Source organism: Neomonachus schauinslandi, chromosome 6 (genome assembly GCF_002201575.2).
Source record: "Neomonachus schauinslandi chromosome 6, ASM220157v2, whole genome shotgun sequence".
NCBI lineage: Eukaryota > Metazoa > Chordata > Mammalia > Carnivora > Phocidae > Neomonachus > Neomonachus schauinslandi.
The window spans coordinates 73,432,718-73,450,971 of record NC_058408.1 but is presented as its reverse complement, the minus strand read 5'-3'; positions in this window follow the sequence as shown (position 1 = coordinate 73,450,971).

Below are 18,254 nucleotides of genomic sequence, written 5' to 3'. Positions count from 1 at the left end.
CTCCTGACCGTTTCTTCACACCCAATATAACTGCATCCCGATGCTCCCTGTCTTGGCTGCTCTATTCTCTCTTGACCCCTTCTTCACACCCAATCCCATCGGGTGTTTCACCAGTTTGATGGCTCAACAACTTTCAGGCAAGCATGTTTACTAGTCCCCGCTCAGTGTGACATGGAAAGGGAGATTTTGACACCTGTAATCTTGTAGGAGAAGGACAGAAAAGTTAAATATTCTCTTTTATAGGGAGAAATGAGAATTGAATGGGAGGGTTACCATTATCCAAGCTCTGCCTGTCCCAGAAGATGATGACCTTTTTCTTCTCCCAGGTCGTTCTTCTGCCTCTAGCTGATAAAGACTAGCAAAGTAGCTTCTATTGTCCTTGGGGAAAAACTGAGGGTCTTACCTAAAGAAAGTAGAAGTGGTCCTCACCATAATGCCTTGCTCTATTGATTACTTGCAGACACAGGAAACAATTTTAATTCCCTATCTCACACTATTTTGTTACATAACTTTTGAAAAGACTGAATGTGGATGGTAAAGAGCCATTTAAAATATCTCCAGTTGTTTTTGCCCTGGGAGACTGAAGGAATGGTGGCATCATCTACCAGGATAAGTGACACAAAAAGATGAGGATGAGGATAGATGACAATGTCTCCCATTTTAGACATGTTTAATTGGAGGTGCTTTTGGGACAACCAGGTAGAGGGTGTTCAGAGATGAGTTGGGTCTATGTATCTGTGCCTCCAAAGGCAGAAACTCAAGCTTTAGGTACAGATTCAACACTTACTGGCTCAGAGTTGAAGCTATAGATATTGATTTCAAAAACACAAGATTTTCCTAAGCTGAAATGAAAACTCCATTCCTCTTCCAAATTTGAAAATCTTCATAGGACTGTAGAATTCATAAGGGAGATACCTCAGATATCATCTATTGGTCCTGCTGATTATTTTTAAGTACAAAGTACTTACAAATACTACTATAGTTAAATATTAGCTTGGGCTTTTAATTATCTGAACAAACCCTAAACAATGTAATTGTTGTATATTACATAAACAAAACAAAAAAACCCAAAAAACAAAACAAAAGAAACCCACCATTCCTCACAGAGATGCATTTGTGTGGCAGTAAAGATTCTATGATGTTTGTTTCATGTGATCAAAGCAGCGATTTTACCCTCTGATCCTAGTATCATTCTTTATGGTTTAAGAACTTAGTAATTAAGACCACAGATTATTTTCTTGGTATCCATCACATTGATAAATCTTAGGCAGCTACATGAGTTCTTTAAAGGAAATAATAAATCTAACAAATATACCTTAGTAACCATTTCAGACTATATTTATGCCCTGAAATCTAAAGCCTTCATTATGCTTTCTTAAGAGTGTTCTTAGAGAGTTAGAACATAACTTCAAATGATATTTTCCAAATTTTATGAGATCCCTTACTGGGAAAGAGTCACAGACGTGTTCTTTTACTGAAAGAGATTAAGTTACACCAACTCTTAGAAGAAGAATGTCACATTCCTATTGGATTTTTCCCCCTATTATATCTTTAAAACTCCCTGGTCAATTTTTCTAGATTGTTGGAAGCCTGCTCAAGTTAAGTGGAATCAAAATTTCCCCAATTTTGTTATGATCTCAGTTCATAAAAAATATTTCTCACCTACTTAAAGCAATTCCTTTACTAATGAAATTAATTTCCTTTCCCCCCCCTTTTTTTTAAGATTTTATTTATTTATTCATGAGAGACAGAGAGAGAGACAGAGGGAGAAGCAGGCTCCCCACGGAGCAGGGAGCCCGATGCGGGACTCGATCCCAGGACCCTGGGATTGTGACCTGAGCCGAAGGCAGACGCTTAACCGACTGAGCCACCCAGGTGTCCCAATTTCCTTTTCCTTTTAATCTTTTTTTTTTTTTTTTTTTAAGTAGGCTCCACACCCAACATGGGGCTTAAACTCACAACCCTGAAATCAAAAGTTGCATGCTCTAGCAACTGAGCCAGCCAGGTACTCCTAAAATTAATTTCCTATACAATTTTAAGACAAGAAGCTTTTGGCTCAAATTTATACTTTTTAATATATGATGCATTAGGTATAGGAACTTTACATGGTGCTGGATTAAAAAACTGTTAATGACTCTACAATCAATTTTGTATCACTAATCAGATCAGCTTTTTATAAGTGACTGAACAATGTATAGGTTTTAGAAAGGACTAAACTGACATGCTGGTTTCCAGTGTAATTGCTAGCTGCATACCATATGACTGCCAAGCCACCATTTTGGTTACAAAGTAATTGCGTTTGAGGAACTATTTAGACATTGGCTATATTTATAAGAATGGCCTGGTCATCAAATATCAGTGCCAATGGAAGAGATCACCACAGCTATCCAGGAATTTAAAACTTGATAGATGCAGAACACAGGATATTTGCAAAAAGCGCAAGTTCCAGAATTTTGTGGCGACCATTATGTTGAGAATGACTGTAATGTAAATCAAATGTGGGAAAAATTATTATGTTGAGTGCCATACTTTTGGCTTTTGATCAATGCATATAAAGAATTCAACTCATATAACCTATGTTCTAGTTACTTAGTATCTCACTGTTGTTCCAGGTTTCAACAAGGTGCACTTCTGCTGTGTTCTTTGATATAAAAAAATTATGTTCCTAAGACATGTGGGAAACACTATGGGAGCATCAGGGAAGCATGTATCCAGAGAGGCTTTCACTTGTATCCCTACAAGTAGTAGTGGAGATGGCATCTCCACTACATTAAAAATGGCGATGCCATGTTTCCTTACATATTTCATTTCCTTTTTGAATGCTGAAACTTTCACTTGAAACTTCCTAGTTGCTAGGCTTTCTTCCAATTTTCATAAATTATCACTTACCCTGCCCTGCAGCAAAGTGTCATTAGGAAACACTAGTTAAAATTTTTAAAATCCAGTTTTTCAAAATATCTTCAGCTTCTCTTACTCTTCACATTTTCTGTCTCTTCCCCTACCTAGTGTTCTCTTCCAGGAAGTTTCATCATCTGATCAACAATGACCCTATGTATTTACAGAGTCTAATTACAATTATTATTTATCACTACTGACAAACCATGCATACGATGGTTAAACACAAAAATAATAAAAAAAATGCATAAACCTAAAAGCATAGTTCTCCAAGACAGAGGATTATGGTTTCTATGTGTGATATATAGATATTCTTATTATCATTTGTTTGCCCCCATGAATCAAATGAAGAAAATATTACAAACATCAGGAAGTCTTTAATCTACTTAGAAAAATAAATAATATTCACTTTTGAAGTTCCTGATATTTTGTTGTGTACTGAAAAACAATGCTAGAATCACACCATCCAATACAGTAGCTACCATATTCAGCACTTGGAATGTGGCCAAATGCAAGTTGATACATATTGTAAGTGTAAAATATACACTGAGTTTCAAAGATTTAGCATGAAAAAAATGTAAAATATTAAATTTTTGCTGTTGATTACATGTTGAAATCATAATATTTTGGACATATCCCTACTTGTAGGGATACAAGTGAAATATTTGGACATATTCAATTATCACATGAATTATACCGGTTTCTTCTTACTTTTTTAATGTAGCTACTAGAAAATTTAAAATTTCATATATATTTTGCATTATATTTGCATTGGATTGCCCTCTGTTAGAGAATTCATTTTGTTTCCACACAAAAGCCTGATATCAAAAGTGATTAGAAAGAATTAGTATACTCTGAATTATAAAATGTTTGTGGGAGGATGGTACTCTGGCAGAATCATGGGTAAGTAAATGTTAGTGTTTTTATAAATGTAGTGGATATTGTGCTGATATTTAAAACAAAGGGCTTAGTGGTACCTGGGTGGCTCAGTCAGTTACGTGTCTGCCTTTGGCTCAGGTCATGATCCTGCATCAGGATCAAGTCTGGCATCAGGCTCCTTGCTCAGCAGGTAACCTGCTTCTCTGCCTCTGCCTCTCTCTCTCTCTCTCTCATAAATAAATAAAATCTTTAAAAAAAATAAAATAAAATACCCATAAAGCTACAGGAAAAAGCAATTAAAAAACAAACCAAAATACCCTAAAGGGCTTAGATTTCCCTTACGCCTGTTATGTTGTCCTCCTTCATCTAATTAAGGTAGCATCTGGGTCTGACTACATTTAACCTCTGGGAAGTGATGACCCAGTAGAATCCAGAGAACAAGAGTAACTATTTCTGAGTTTTAAAAGTCTAGAACTTGGGGCATAAACAAAAGATTTGGGAGGATACTCTAAGCAGTCTGAATGATTTTGTCTTATCTCCAAAAGCAGATAAACCTTTCCCCAGCTGGGGGAGGGTGGGGAAGAAGAGGAAGAAAATCCAAGAGAGTTTAGATGGGATCATATCCCTGAGAAAGGACTTGTGCCCTGCATTTCATGAAGGCCACCAAGTGGTGAGGGGAAATAAAAGAATTCACAAAAGGGGACCTAAATCTTATGCAAACAAGGTAGCCAGGTCCCAGAGTTGTGGCTTTAGTAGGCATGACCCTGGGCTGTAAGACAGAAATGAGTAGATGGGTCACTAGGGAACATGGCCTTATCTAGCTCTACTATACATCCACAGGTCCCAAGGGGTAGTGACGTAGAGCACCATCATGTGCCCTCAGAGGGAGCGGGGAAATAACTAGAAGACAGTTGGACAAAGGAAGGCCTATGGATGAGGGTGAAGGATGTCGAAGTAGCAACTCCTGCAGGCAGAGAACCAGGAACAGATTACCTACTTCTCAGTGGAGGGTGGAGAAGCCAGGGCCAGCCTCTCTTGACAGAGAGCAGACTGCTATTTCAAGACCTCCTGGAATATACATACAACTTGGGGAGAAAAAGAACAAAGGGAAACTGAAATAGAAATTAGGTTATTTGAGAAATATCAAGGAATTTAGATTTCTTGCATTCTTGCCACTGAAGTTAATCTCATGAGCTTCCTATCCTCTAGATGATCAATGGGGTAGCAAGGATCTTGAACCTGTTTAAAATTCTGGATGACTTGAGAAAGTTTTTGTTTATTTTATAAGCGTATATCATATACCCAGTAAAGAAAAAAAATAAATAAATGTCACTCTGGTTTGTCTCTAGTGGCCAGTCTAGTGCCCAATGGCCAGTCCTCACAAAGCTTTTAGCAATCTCTCTTTTCGTTATAACTACTGCTTCTCCATTTGTACCAGAGACTGCTATCTTTGAGCCTGTTCAATATCCAATGCTGCTGTTTTTCTTTTATATCTTCAACTTTTTATTACGAATTTTTTCAAACAACCAGAAGAGTTGAAACACTAGTACAATGAAAACTGTAATTCATACCGCACAGATTTAACAATCTTCTGCTATTTTTGTTTTATATCTTTCCCTATATGAATACACACACATTTATTTTCTGAAATAAATTTCAGATAGCATTAATACTTTCACCCTTAAATTCTTCAAAATGACGGCCGCCTGTTCCGTAAGTATAATACCATTAACGTGCCTAAGAAAATCAACATCCTTGCTAGCATCTAATATTCAGTCCATATTCAGATTTCCCCATGTATGCCAAGGATGTCTTTTTGAGCTCTTGTTTTTCTCTAAAGAATTCAACCTAAGCTCATACATTGTATGTGCTGCCATCTTTTCAGTTTCTCTAGCAAATAGTTTCCTCCACATACCCATCTTTTTTTTTTATGACATTCTTTTTTTTTTTAAAAAAAAAGTCTAGGCCATTTTATCCATAAAATGTTCCATATTCTGAATTTGCTTAATTGCTTCCTCATTGTGGAGTGTAAAATGTCCCCATATCTCTTGTATTTTCTATAAACTGAAATTTAGGTCTACAGCTTGATTAGTCAGGAAAATATTTCGACAAGAATAGGTCATTAGTGACATTGTATATTTCATGTTGAATCACATCAGGATTGACCAAATGTGAGGTTGGCTACTGTTTAATCCCCCAGTTAAGGTGTTTACAACCAGCTCTCTCTACGATAAGTCATTTGGGAGGTCGTTTTACACTTTTCTTAACTCTATTTGTCCTTCCTTCACTGCGTTGGTTCTTAACCTATTGCTTACCTCAAAGAAGTTATTTTATTTCCCTGAAACATTTTCCCCCCATCTCCTAACTAAAAACAAACACAAGGTTATTGTAAGGGCTCAGTGAAGTAAAGGATGTGAAACAGTTTTGTAAACTGCAGAGTGTTTTGCAATTGTGAGCTATCCTTATTCCTGTAAAGAAATAGTTTCAGATGAAGCTCTGAGTAGCCTACTCATTCAGGGGAAGCAATGGTGTTCTGGTATCTGCTCAACAACCAGCCCTCCAAATAGAAAAGCCCTGCTGTTTAAATTTTGCCAGTTTCTGTGGTGTTAATACTCCTACCCTGGCCAATTTCAAGCTACCAACTTGATGTCAACCAGGCTGCAAAATTCCAGAAAACTGAACAATCGTCTCTTTCGAGCGTGGACAAGTCAGTTCCACACACCAATGAGGGGACGATTGCAGAGGTAGGACTGCCAGATTCAGCAAATAAAAATACAGCCAATATTTGGGATATATGTATACTAAACAATTTTTTGTTGTATACCTGAATTCAAATTTAATCAGGTGTCCTGTATTTTATTTGGCAAACCCATGTGGTGGGCATGTGTGTATGCTTGCTTTCGTGGGTTGTGTGTGTGTGTGTTGGGGTATAAGTGAGGCACCTAAAAGGACAGATTTCCATATTCACCCTCCTCCCCCAACAACCTCAACCACAGGGCTCTTCATGCATTTGGTGTGTCTGCATTTTTTTCTTCCCTTCTTTTCATTTTCTTGGTTTTTTGTCAGAGAAATGCTATGCCAGAATTTCCTCAATTTATATTTGGCCTTAATACTAAGTCTTCAGGACAAAAAGGATATTTTGAGGACAATTAAGAAGTTTATCTAAGTAATAAGATGAACAATTTTTTTAAATTCTAAATTGTTCCAAGAAGATTTCTACTTTGGCCAAACTCAACTCCAGCACTTTTGAAAACATATGCAAGTTAACAAAAGTCAATCATTATAAAAAATCTAGAAATGAGAATTTTCCTTAGTACATAAGAAAATGGTTAATATGAACTCTGGTAGTTTACAATAGCCCCCTTACAGATAGGCTTTATTGGCAATATTTAGGTGAAGCAGTTCATTTTAAGATTATGCACATGTAAAATAAGCCGAAGACCTGAGTATGTCTCCGATTGCCACGCTGAGTGAGGTAGGATATACTCTGCCCAGATATTTATATTAAAGAATATATATGAAATATATTTATCTTTATGGGGGGAAGAATAGGAAGAAAAATTACTTTTGCTGTTGTTTTTGTGGTCTGAATGGGCTCATTCCCCCCAAGAAAACATGCATTTGATTATGTGGTTTACTAAGGCATTTGTATTAGTTTACTAGTCCTTGGTTACAAGACACCACAGACCAGGGGGCTTAAACAGTAGATCTATTTGCTCACAGTCCCGGGGACTAGAGAGCCAAGACGAAGGTGTCAGCAGGTGTGCTTTCTTCTGGGCCCCTCTCCTTGGCTTGCAGAGGGCCACCTTCTCCCTGTGGCCTCTGTGAGCTCCCATCTGGTGTCTCTCTGTGTGCCCTAAGCTCTTCTTCTAAGGACACCAGCCATAGTGGATTAGGGTCCACTTAACTTCATTTTATTTATTTATTTTTTAAAGATTTTATTTATTTATTTGAGAGAGAAAGAGTGAGAGAGAGAGGGAGAGCATGAGCAGGAGGAGGGGCAGAGGGAGAAGCAGACTCCCCACTGAGCAGCGAGTCTGACATGGGGCTCCATCCCAGGATCCCTAGGATCATGACCTGAGCTGAAGGCAGACGCTTAACCGACTGAGCCATCCAGGCGCCCCACTTAACTTCATTTTAATTAGTGGCTTCATTTTAACTTAATCACTTGTTTAAAGGCCCTATCTCCAAACATAGTCACATTCTGGAGTACCGGGGGTTAGGACCTCACAGTATGAATTTTGTGTGTGTGTGGGGGCGGGCAGGGGATGGGGGGCACACTATTCAGTCCATAACAGCATGCTTCCCTATAGTTATTCTAAGGAGATTAGAGGTTTTTTTCTAATTCTTTCTTCCCAGGGAAAGAGTCAACAATTCAACAGTTTTAGTCAACACACAGCCCAGATGACACAAAGACCTCCAGTCACTTCCTGCCTTGCTCAAAAAACAGAGTCTATCATGCCCTAGAAGGCTCGACTCCGCCTGCCCTCCTCAACCCCCTCACCTCTCTGAGTCTGCGTCCCCTGCTCTCACCTGGTCTCTCTACTCCAGCGCTTGGGCCACTATGCAGGCCTCCCAGCTGAGGATCTGTGCACTGACACTCCCTCCGTGTGCAGTGTGCCCGCCCCCCACCCCATTCAGTTCTTCCTCACTGAACTGTTACCTCCTCCTGAGAAGAGCCCTCGCCAACTCTCTCAGAGATAGTCCCCTATCCTGGCCTTCCCTGCTTTATTTTTTTAATCAATATATTTAATATTTTACTTGCTGGTCCTAATATCTGTCCCCCCACAAGCACACATACTCGATCTCTGTCTTATTAACCACTGCAGCCCTTCCTTGTGGAACACTGCCTGGCAAGGGGCAAGCACTGTGTATAAAATGAACGAAAGAAACGTTGAGGTTCGGTTTGGATTTATCGTCTTCCAAGTTCTCTTGTTCTTACTCTGGGGGGAAGAATACAAGCAGTGGTCAGGAGCACAAGCCTTGGAGGCAGAGAGAATTAGTCAGGGACGGTCTACACCACCTGCCAAGGGCTGGTCTTGGGCTAGAGTCATCTGTATGAGCCTGAGGCAACTCAGAGAAAGTGAAATTAATTACCTTCTGAAAGGGATGGTGAGGTGAAGTAGGTAAAATGGTCAGGCGGGTGATTAACATTCTGCGGTTCCAAATTCAAGTCTGGGCTCAGAGAGAGTGTTACAACCCATGAATGGGGACTGCTCTGGAAAGAAGGGGGTGGGGCTCTCATAAATGCTGCATGATGCCTGCGTTCAAATAGACCCTCTGTTTATGGTCCAGGGGGTCATGTCATGCCCCCCCCCCCCCGCCCCGCTTTCCCCCTTCATTACAGAGAGTACATCTCTGAAACCAGTTATCACAGAAAGTTACCACAACTTAGGAAGTTTCTTTGAGTTTTAAAGCTGAAAAGCTAGAAAAAAAAATCAAGAATGATTCGTTGCTAGCTTTAATATCTTATCTTTGTTTTTTGTCACAAATATTTTGTTTTATAGTCCATTTTTTCCCTGCACTTTCAAAAGTTTCTTAGAGAACTGTATGAGTTGTAAGGGATCTTTAAATAATTTGGCCCAAGTAGTCCCCTCCTTATCCACAGCGGACGGGATCCAAGACCCCCGCGGATGCCTGAAACCGCAGATAATAGGGAGCCCTGTAGATGCTGTTTTCTCCCACACGGCCACCCAGAGGAGAAAGTGTGATTTATCAATCAGGCACGGTAAGAGATTCACAACAATAACTAATAGTACAACAATATACCGGAATAGAAGTGATGGAGCGTGGTCCCTCCCTCCCTCTCAAAGTGTCTCCCTGCACCGCGCTCAGGCTTCTCCATGAAGACGGGACATGATAAAACGCCCACGTGGGAAGGTGAGGTGAGGTACGTGGGCATGTGAGGTAGGCATAGGCTACTACTGACCTCTGCCATGACGTGAAAGGCGCAGGCCATGTGAAGCAGCCATGGGATGCTACTGAGTTCTGTCCTGAGGTGAATGAGGTAGGCATGGTGACACAGGCTAGGCTACTGAGGACCTCTCAGGTGAGGTGAGCGACTCAGGATAGGCTACTGCGGACCTCTGACGTGAGGTGAATGACAGAGGCTACTGCGGACCTCTGACGTGAGGTGGGTGACGTAGGCGTGGGACGCAGGCTACACTACCGCTGACCTCTGACGTGAGGTCGGAAGGAGGTCCGCGGGCTTCCACACCCCACACCAGGATCTGGGAGAGCTGAAGGCTCCACGGACTGAAAGCACAGACCGGGAAACCATTGAGGGGCCGGGACTGCCCGCTGTCCTCCGTTCTTAGGAGTGCCAGAGAGCGTCCCAGACTGAGCCTGCTGCAGACCCCCACGGCTGTGGAAGAGCCTGGAGGCAGAGCTGAGAGGCGGGGACTAGGCACTGCCTGCCACGCGCCTGGTGCAGGTAGGTGTTCTTTGTTGAGGAAACTGAGGCTGGGCCGCAGGGGGGGGGAAGTGCAAGATGGCAGAGCCTGCTGCCTTCCAGGGGACGTCTTTACGTCACACTGTTGCCCGTGGGCCCTGTGGAGCGCTGCGAGCGGCTGAGGGCTCCCCCAGACAAGGAGCCTTGCTGCTCAGCGCGCCCGGGGAGTGAGGGGCAGGTAGGGGCTAAGCGGGGCTTCCAGAAGGCTCCTCAGGATGTAAACCGACTCGCCTTCTTGAGACCACATTCGAATTTAGAAGCTAACCAGCTGCCACCGTCTATTTTGAGAGAACACAACTCACAGGGGACGCACCGGCTCCACTCACAGCGCCGAGGACGGAAGCACCATTCTCGGAGGCTTTTATACTTCCTCTGAATGAGGAAGTGCTTATAATCTCACCTCTTAAATGACATTTTAGGGCCTCACAAACCACGGCAAAGGAAGGGACGGAGTCAGCACTAATTTCATAAACTATCTGTAAGGGAATTAATTGCAACCTGCCTGATTTTTCTTTCAGAAAGAAGTTGTAAAGGAATCCCATAAATTTTTGAAGGAGGAATAAATTCTTTCACAAAAGGGGTGAGAACTGTAGTAAAGTGTTAAAATAGCACAAATTAAAGTTGACTGGAATCTCCTGTAAAATCGAACCAAGCCAAAGGGTAGTAAATATCACCCTGAAGAAAAAAAATCACTGTCTTTCCAGCAATAAAACGGATTAAAATATTACATTTAAATGTACACTGGGAAAGGCGTTCTGAGTCAAGATACACAAAAATTATATATATCAAGCGACAGTATTTTGGGTTGAGTTTAATATGTTTTCGCAAACTTAACTCTCAAAAGGGAAACAATATTCTTTTTTGTTTTTTTTTCCCCTAAATAAGCTGATGCATCCTGAAAAATATAGTTACATCAAGATTTTACCTCAAAAGTAGGGTCACCTTAACCGGAGACCATATGAAATAGAAAATAGTTTTTAATATTTTTGGTGTCAGTATATAAATAGTGCCATGTGAATATAGAACTAGTGTCATTTCTCAACTTTTCCTATGAGGCTTCCCCGTATCATATTTTTCTCTCAACTTCTCAGTTATGTCTTTTCTACATAATCACTGAGTCGTTAGGAAAACAAAGTAGCTTTGACTCTATCCAAGGACAATTATCATCTTCACATCTCCATTGCCAAGAGTTGCACCATGCTTCTAGCAGTTTCACTCAGATGTACTTGTCAATTGGAAATCTTTACAAAATTGAAGCTGCAGAAGTGATATTTATAATGCATTCTTAAATCAGGTTGCTTCGAGATCAGTTGTTTTGTTCGTATTTAGGGCAGTCTTCTCTCTGCATTTTGTGAACAGTTAAGATTCAATTAAATCTTCATGAAACGTTGATAATCTAATCCTCACTGTAATATAGATACCAGGAGCATTCTTTGGGATCATAAACCTGAATATGAGCCTTACCTCTGCCACTAATGAGCACGTTACTCTATTTCTCTGCATCTCAGTGTCCCCATCTATAAAATGGGGACAAGACATGTACTCATAAAGATGTTGAAAAAAAATTACATTAGTTAATGCGTGTGAAGCATTTGCAGCAATAGTGAAAAATAGAAAAATGCTAATAAATGTTTAATGTGACAGTGGTTATGAATATTATTTTCTGTATACCAATACCTGATTTGGATAAGTCAGTAATATCTTTAGGCCCCAACAATCTCATTTTAACAAGATATAGTGGTTGGGCTAAGTTGTCAGTAATGCCCTTTCTAGCCCTAAAAGCTAATAATTCTATGATTGTAAGGCAAGTTATATATGGTCTGTTACATAATTTCTCTTCAGTTATCTGCACAGGGTACCCTCCCCACTATTAAAAATAATGTGCGATAGAAGTGATCTAAAATAGTGGAAAGTGCATTCAGAGAATTTAGAGGGAGATGTGCATGGCTTAGACTCAAGCTGGGTAGTAGCTAGCTTTGTCATTTTGTCAAGTTATATGGACGTGGCATATGATTCTCTATTACAGGTGCACTGGAAGAAGTGCCAGCTTATTATCAAACAAAAAGTGAACAACATAATGATTTTAACAGCTTTCACAGACTTTTCATGGGGTTCCAGGAATCCTTGTATGCAACAAATTTGTATATACTCTAGCACATTGGGGGCTAAGGTCAGCACATGCAATGTTACTAATTAGGTTTAAAGTACAAGAGCTAATGCAAATGATCAGTTTTACCACATTCCTCCCAGAAAACGTCTCATTCCCTTCAAACTTAATAATGGAAGAGAAAAAGAGATGTCCCAGAGAGTCTTTCAGCACTTGGAGAAAAATACAAGGCACAAGTTATGTAACCTTCAGCAAGCTCTTTGGCTAAGTTTACAACATTTGGTAAAACCTCTGATTTGCATGTGCTTTCTTTGGATTTTTAAGTCTGTCCAGTTTTGCCTGGTTTTGGAGCATCATCTTTGGAGGGATGTCAAACAGTTCTTTTGAAATTCTGACTAGTTCCACCAACCGACTCTGATGGGTTGGACCTGTACTTTCACACCTACCTTTGTTTTTCAAATAAAACGCCCTAGTGAAAGCTGTAAGGATTTATGATGAGTGAACTAAAGATTTTCTTTCTCTGTTTTCTTTGACCCAACGTTTGAGAGCACTAAGTGATGTGGTTAGCTGTGAGTGTGGGTTGGCATCCATAAAAATATTTTATACCCTAAAGTAGGCAAAGTCTCTAACTGTGGTATGATAGAACCCTCAGTGAAATGTATTTTGGCAACATTGTTATTTTTGTAGTGTTTAGTATTGTTTATTGTAGCCTGCTCTTTTGGTCGATTTTTTATATTTATGTCTTTGTGTCCTGTGATGACTTAAACGTATATATCTTCCTTTGAGATTGCCAAGAGTTGTGCACTGAAGAGGTATTTACTGATAATTCATTCATTAATAAAATCGAGTTCTTTCATAAACTCTTCTGGACAAACTGATGAAAGTAAAAAACTCTTTTTCTCTGAATATAAAATAAAACGGCATTCATTTGTGTTTAGATAGACCGAAAAAACCCTGGGTATTTCATTCCATCTTAAACCTGTTTCCTTATAGTACCTATTTTATTTAAAACAATTGAGTACTTAGAGAAGTGAAGTAAACCTATACTCTTTATAGGTCAATTAGTCCATTATAACTTTTTGTAAAATCTTATAATTACCTCAGTCATATTAATTTATCTGGATAAACATATGTCTTTAATAGCTAAAAGTATTCTTAAAGATAGATATTATAATACTGAGTTTTTCAGATTTGTGCATTGTTACTTTGAAATCTAAAAGTATATTGGATGTATTGTTAACAGTATTCACAGTATCCTATTCTAGTGTGTTCTTGAATAAGATCTTATAGTACTTGGTGTCCATATGTCATAATGGATCAGTACAAAATAAGAGTGATTTATCCAAACGTACTACTAGCTTGGGAGTGACAAAATAATATTTTATAAATATATTCTACATAGAATTTTTAAAATAAATGCAGATCATTTCAATAAGCCCAATACGTTTTTATTGATCCTTTTCCCATGCAAATGTTTTTGAGGAGCTTCCTGTTTATCTTTGGGACTGCAGTGTATGGCAAGTCTGTCCTGGAGTGTCTGGAAAGTTCGCCATGCTCTAGATCCCCATGTTTCCATCTGTCTGAACAAAAGTAGCCTGTCCTCTGTCCCATTCCCTTAGTCACCCGTCCTGCTAAAGTCATTATGGGTGCCACATTATACTCATAAATAACCCATTTTTACATATTTTTGAAGTTAATGCTTTCATGTAAGAAGTGGGAAGAAGTTTCAGACTTTTTTCAGGTCAGTTGAAAAGAGAGCTTTGAGCAGGTAAGCTGGTTTATTATTTTTTTGGTCATATTCTATTATGCTGCTACTTGCCATTTATTACGCATTGATCTACTCTGGAGAGAACTGATGTAAATATGTGTAGAGGGTAGGATAATTTTCCAGGATTTCTTGGCCACTCTGCCCAACTAATGGATGTTTGAATAACAGAAGAGACACATCACATGGAGTTTGGACTTGGCCCATGTTTGTACAAGGGTTTCTGTGTTTCAGGGAGGAAAAGAATGATGTATACATGGCTGGCACTTTAAAGAAACACCAGCCTGTCTAGCCAGTCATTAGTGAGGTATGCCGTTGAATTAGTGGAAGACTTCCAGGTATGCACTGGCCTGTCCTTGGGTAAGCAATAAATCAAGCCCTAACCCTAGGCCAGGCAGTGCCCAGACAGCAAGAAGGTACTGCATGTTATCTTCTCCATAGGATCTGATTTGTATACAAATTTAAAAAGACATATACAGAGGTAACTAATTTCAATCTTTCTTTTTCTTTTTTTTTAATGTTTCTAAATTTAAAAAAATATATATTTTTTTAATTTCAGTCTTTCTGAAATTTTGAGAGGATAAGGGTATATTTTAAAAAATGAAAAAACAAAACTGAACTTGAAAAGCAAGTAGGACATTAGGAACAAAGAAAGCCCTGCAAAGTAGCACAGGCTTAGTTATTACAGATCTCACATTCTGTTTTAGGCTCCACCACTGTGATGATGCAAACGTATCCGTGAATATTCAGCACCCCACTTTCTCTGTAATTCTCCTCCTCCTACCTCAGAGCAGCTTTTCCTTCTTCCTGTGTTTTTAAGGCCATTGCTCTCAAATAGCTAAATGTTGTCTTAAAATAGTTCTCATCTTAGCAGACTGGTGGTTGAAATAAGTAAGTGTTGTCCAGACAAAGACAATCAAAATGTATAGGAATCATCTTTGATCCTGGGATTGAGTCTCTGGTTTAAACACATCAGGCTTTGCTTAGAAAGGAAAGGGCTTTCTGAAGAGTTTCTAAGTTTATATTAAAGATTTAAAAACTACACTGGCAAGTACACAAAATTCAACACATTCCAGTTTTTGTTTTCACCTTGTACAGTCCCACATGGCATTGCTCATCACATCACCCTTTTATCCCTGTCAAGTGTGTCTTCCTGGTTTCTCCTGATAAACCACCTTCTACTTTTGTTTTCATTCTCCTCTATCGTAGGCCCTACTTTCTTCAGTTAAACCCAGCCCAAAGGCCGTAAAAGCTTTCTTGATAGTCACTGCACTCAAAATGTCTGTGCTCACATGGTCTAGCCCATGAAGTTCAGTACTTGTCAATGGAATGCTCTGTAATAATCTAACAGTACCTAATGGTGTGCTATTTATATTAAAGGCACTGTTGAGGTGCTAAACAAATGTTATTCAATCCCCCCCCCACGAATCATACAATGCAGACTTTTTTTTAGAAAAGGAGGGGCAGGGGTGCCTGGGTGGCTCAGTTGTTAAGTGTATGCCTTCGGCCCAGGTCATGATCCTGGGGTCCTGGGATTGGGCCCCGCATCGGGCTCCCTGCTCGGCAGGAAGCCTGCTTCTCCCTCTCCCACTCCCCCTGCTTGAGTTTCCTCTCTCACTGTCTCTCTCTCTGTCAAATAAATAAAATCTTAAAAAAAAAAAATGAAAAGGAGGGGTAGAGACTGGGACCCTGCCCAGCAATCAAAGACATGACTGTGGTCTTGCCACCATGTTCCTCTGTGAAGACTCTCATCCTTTGTAAGTATTAGATCTTCCGTAGTATTCCCCAGAAAGTTGTGTGTGTGTGTGTGTGTATTATCACTAAATAGCAACCAATTTAATGTCAAAATTAAAGACCAATTATACTTGGGTGTATATAGTCTTATTTTACAATGGTGTTGAAATCTGGAAGGAAAAGGGAAAGAGTAGCCACGGGAATATACCTAAATCCTTTATATCATCGCATTTATGTGATATCTGAGAGTTCCAGAAGAGCCAAGAGGTGAACATTTGGATTTCAGGCATTGCTACTTCAGCTTACATTGTTGATACAACTTTTACATTAATTTAAAACATTTCCTTTCACCTTGGCAAGAACCCAGAATGGTGCAGAATGGAGAAAAAAACAGAAATGATGAGAAAATCATTACGTGCCCAACCACACGAGAACAATTGCTCTAGGACCTGATATAGTGAGAAGGATGCTATAAATCAGGTAAAAGCTTCCAAGTTCAGCAGCCAACCACAGAAAACTGCATGTAAACCAGTTAGCCCTTGAGAGAGAGACACAATCCACAAACGCACAGCATGCATTTTTTAACCACTTACCTGGGAACAAGAGAGAGTAATTGCAAAAATGAGATCATGAAAGTGCTTACCCCAGAACCATATCAGGAGATGCTGGCAAAGTGCTAACTGTGCCAAGAATTAAAAAAAAAGTGGGTGATTTCATGTCCCAGATGAATATCCAATCACTGACTAGCTTAAAAATAATTTTCTTGCCCACTGTAAGTCCAGTGGTATTTTCAGTGCTGCAACAGTATAAAGACAGAGCAACAGAAAGCAATATTTCTTGTTTTCTTTCATCCTTTATTCTCTTCCATCCTATGTGTGCTCACTGCTCCGAGGCCAAAGACATGTCTGTAGCAAAGATGTGGGCTGTGTATGGAAGGTTTTTGGCAAGTCTGTTCTATGCAGATATTTTTCAGGTTGATGATCAAAGACTTTTGTGAAATGCAAGGGATCAAAACTTTTGACTGTACTTTGTATTTTGAATGCAGTATCGAGTTTATTAGAAAACTAATGAATAGTGAAGTACCGATACATTAACAAGAAAAAGAACACAACTTCCTATTGTTATCAGCATAGCAATTGCTACCCTAAAATCTCCTTCCCTGACTCCCATCCATACAAACCCAGTAAAACTTAAAGGATGACTTGATTCATACTTCTCTTTTCTTTAAAAAATATTTAAATATTTTAAAATACAGTTGAATTACATTTTCTAAAGCTTTTTACTTTTTGGTTTGACAAAAGTTCACACTTGGAATAGGCAGTTGTAGGTCATTTACAAATACTGTCCCAAAAGGACATGTCCAAGAGTTGTAGAGCTGTCAATAGTAGTTACATAGGTATACATTGTGAATAAAAAAATGGAGCACAGGGTGTTATATGCAAACAATGAATCATGGAACACTACATCAAAAACTAATAATGTATGGTGATTAACATAACATAATAAAAAAAAGTAAAAAAAAATGGGAATTATCTTAGGCAAAAGAAAAATGGGTCTATGAATTAGCTAAAATACACACAGTATTGTAGTGAGCTTTTTATGTTGTTTAAAACTTAACAAAATTTGCCTCTTAGTATTTGTCTATGATAATGAGTTTTGTTCAGCTACTTGCTCTGTACATAGCACTGAGCACAGGAAGTAGGAATTAAATATATATCCTAAGGGTTCATAAACTATAATATAGTTTCACTTTTAATTCCACTTTCATTTAGACAAAGTAGTCCTTTGATTAGCGACTGATTCTGCATGGGAAAATTCTTTACATACAGTTTACCACAAGAGAAAATGGCAAAACACTTAAAAAAATTTTTTATATAAATTTTTGTGTAGAACAAATTATATTTTAAGGCACTTATGAAAGATTTAAAATATGATTGTGTATTCTAAGGGTCTTTTTGTTGTTGTTGTTTTGGAACCATACCACAAGAGAAGTTTTAGAAGCAATTAATTTCTTGACAGAATAAGTAAATATAGCTATGTTTAAGAACAATTCTAATATAAATACAGGCTGCCTCTTTAGAAGTAGATTATTTTGATAAAGTTCATTTATAAGTTAATAGTTTGAAAGTGCACATGCTTAGAGATAGCAAAATTGAAAAAATTTGCTAAATTTGGCACATTAGAACTACAAAATAGTGAAAAAGACTTTTTTTTTTTTTAAGATTTTATTTATTTATTTGAGAGAGAATGAGAGACAGCATGAGAGGGAGGAGGGTCAGAGGGAGAAGCAGACTCCCCGCCGAGCAGGGAGCCCGATGCGGGACTCGATCCCGGGACTCCAGGATCATGACCCGAGCCGAAGGCAGTCGCCCAATCAACTGAGCCACCCAGGCACCCCATTTTTTTTTTAAAGATTTTATTTA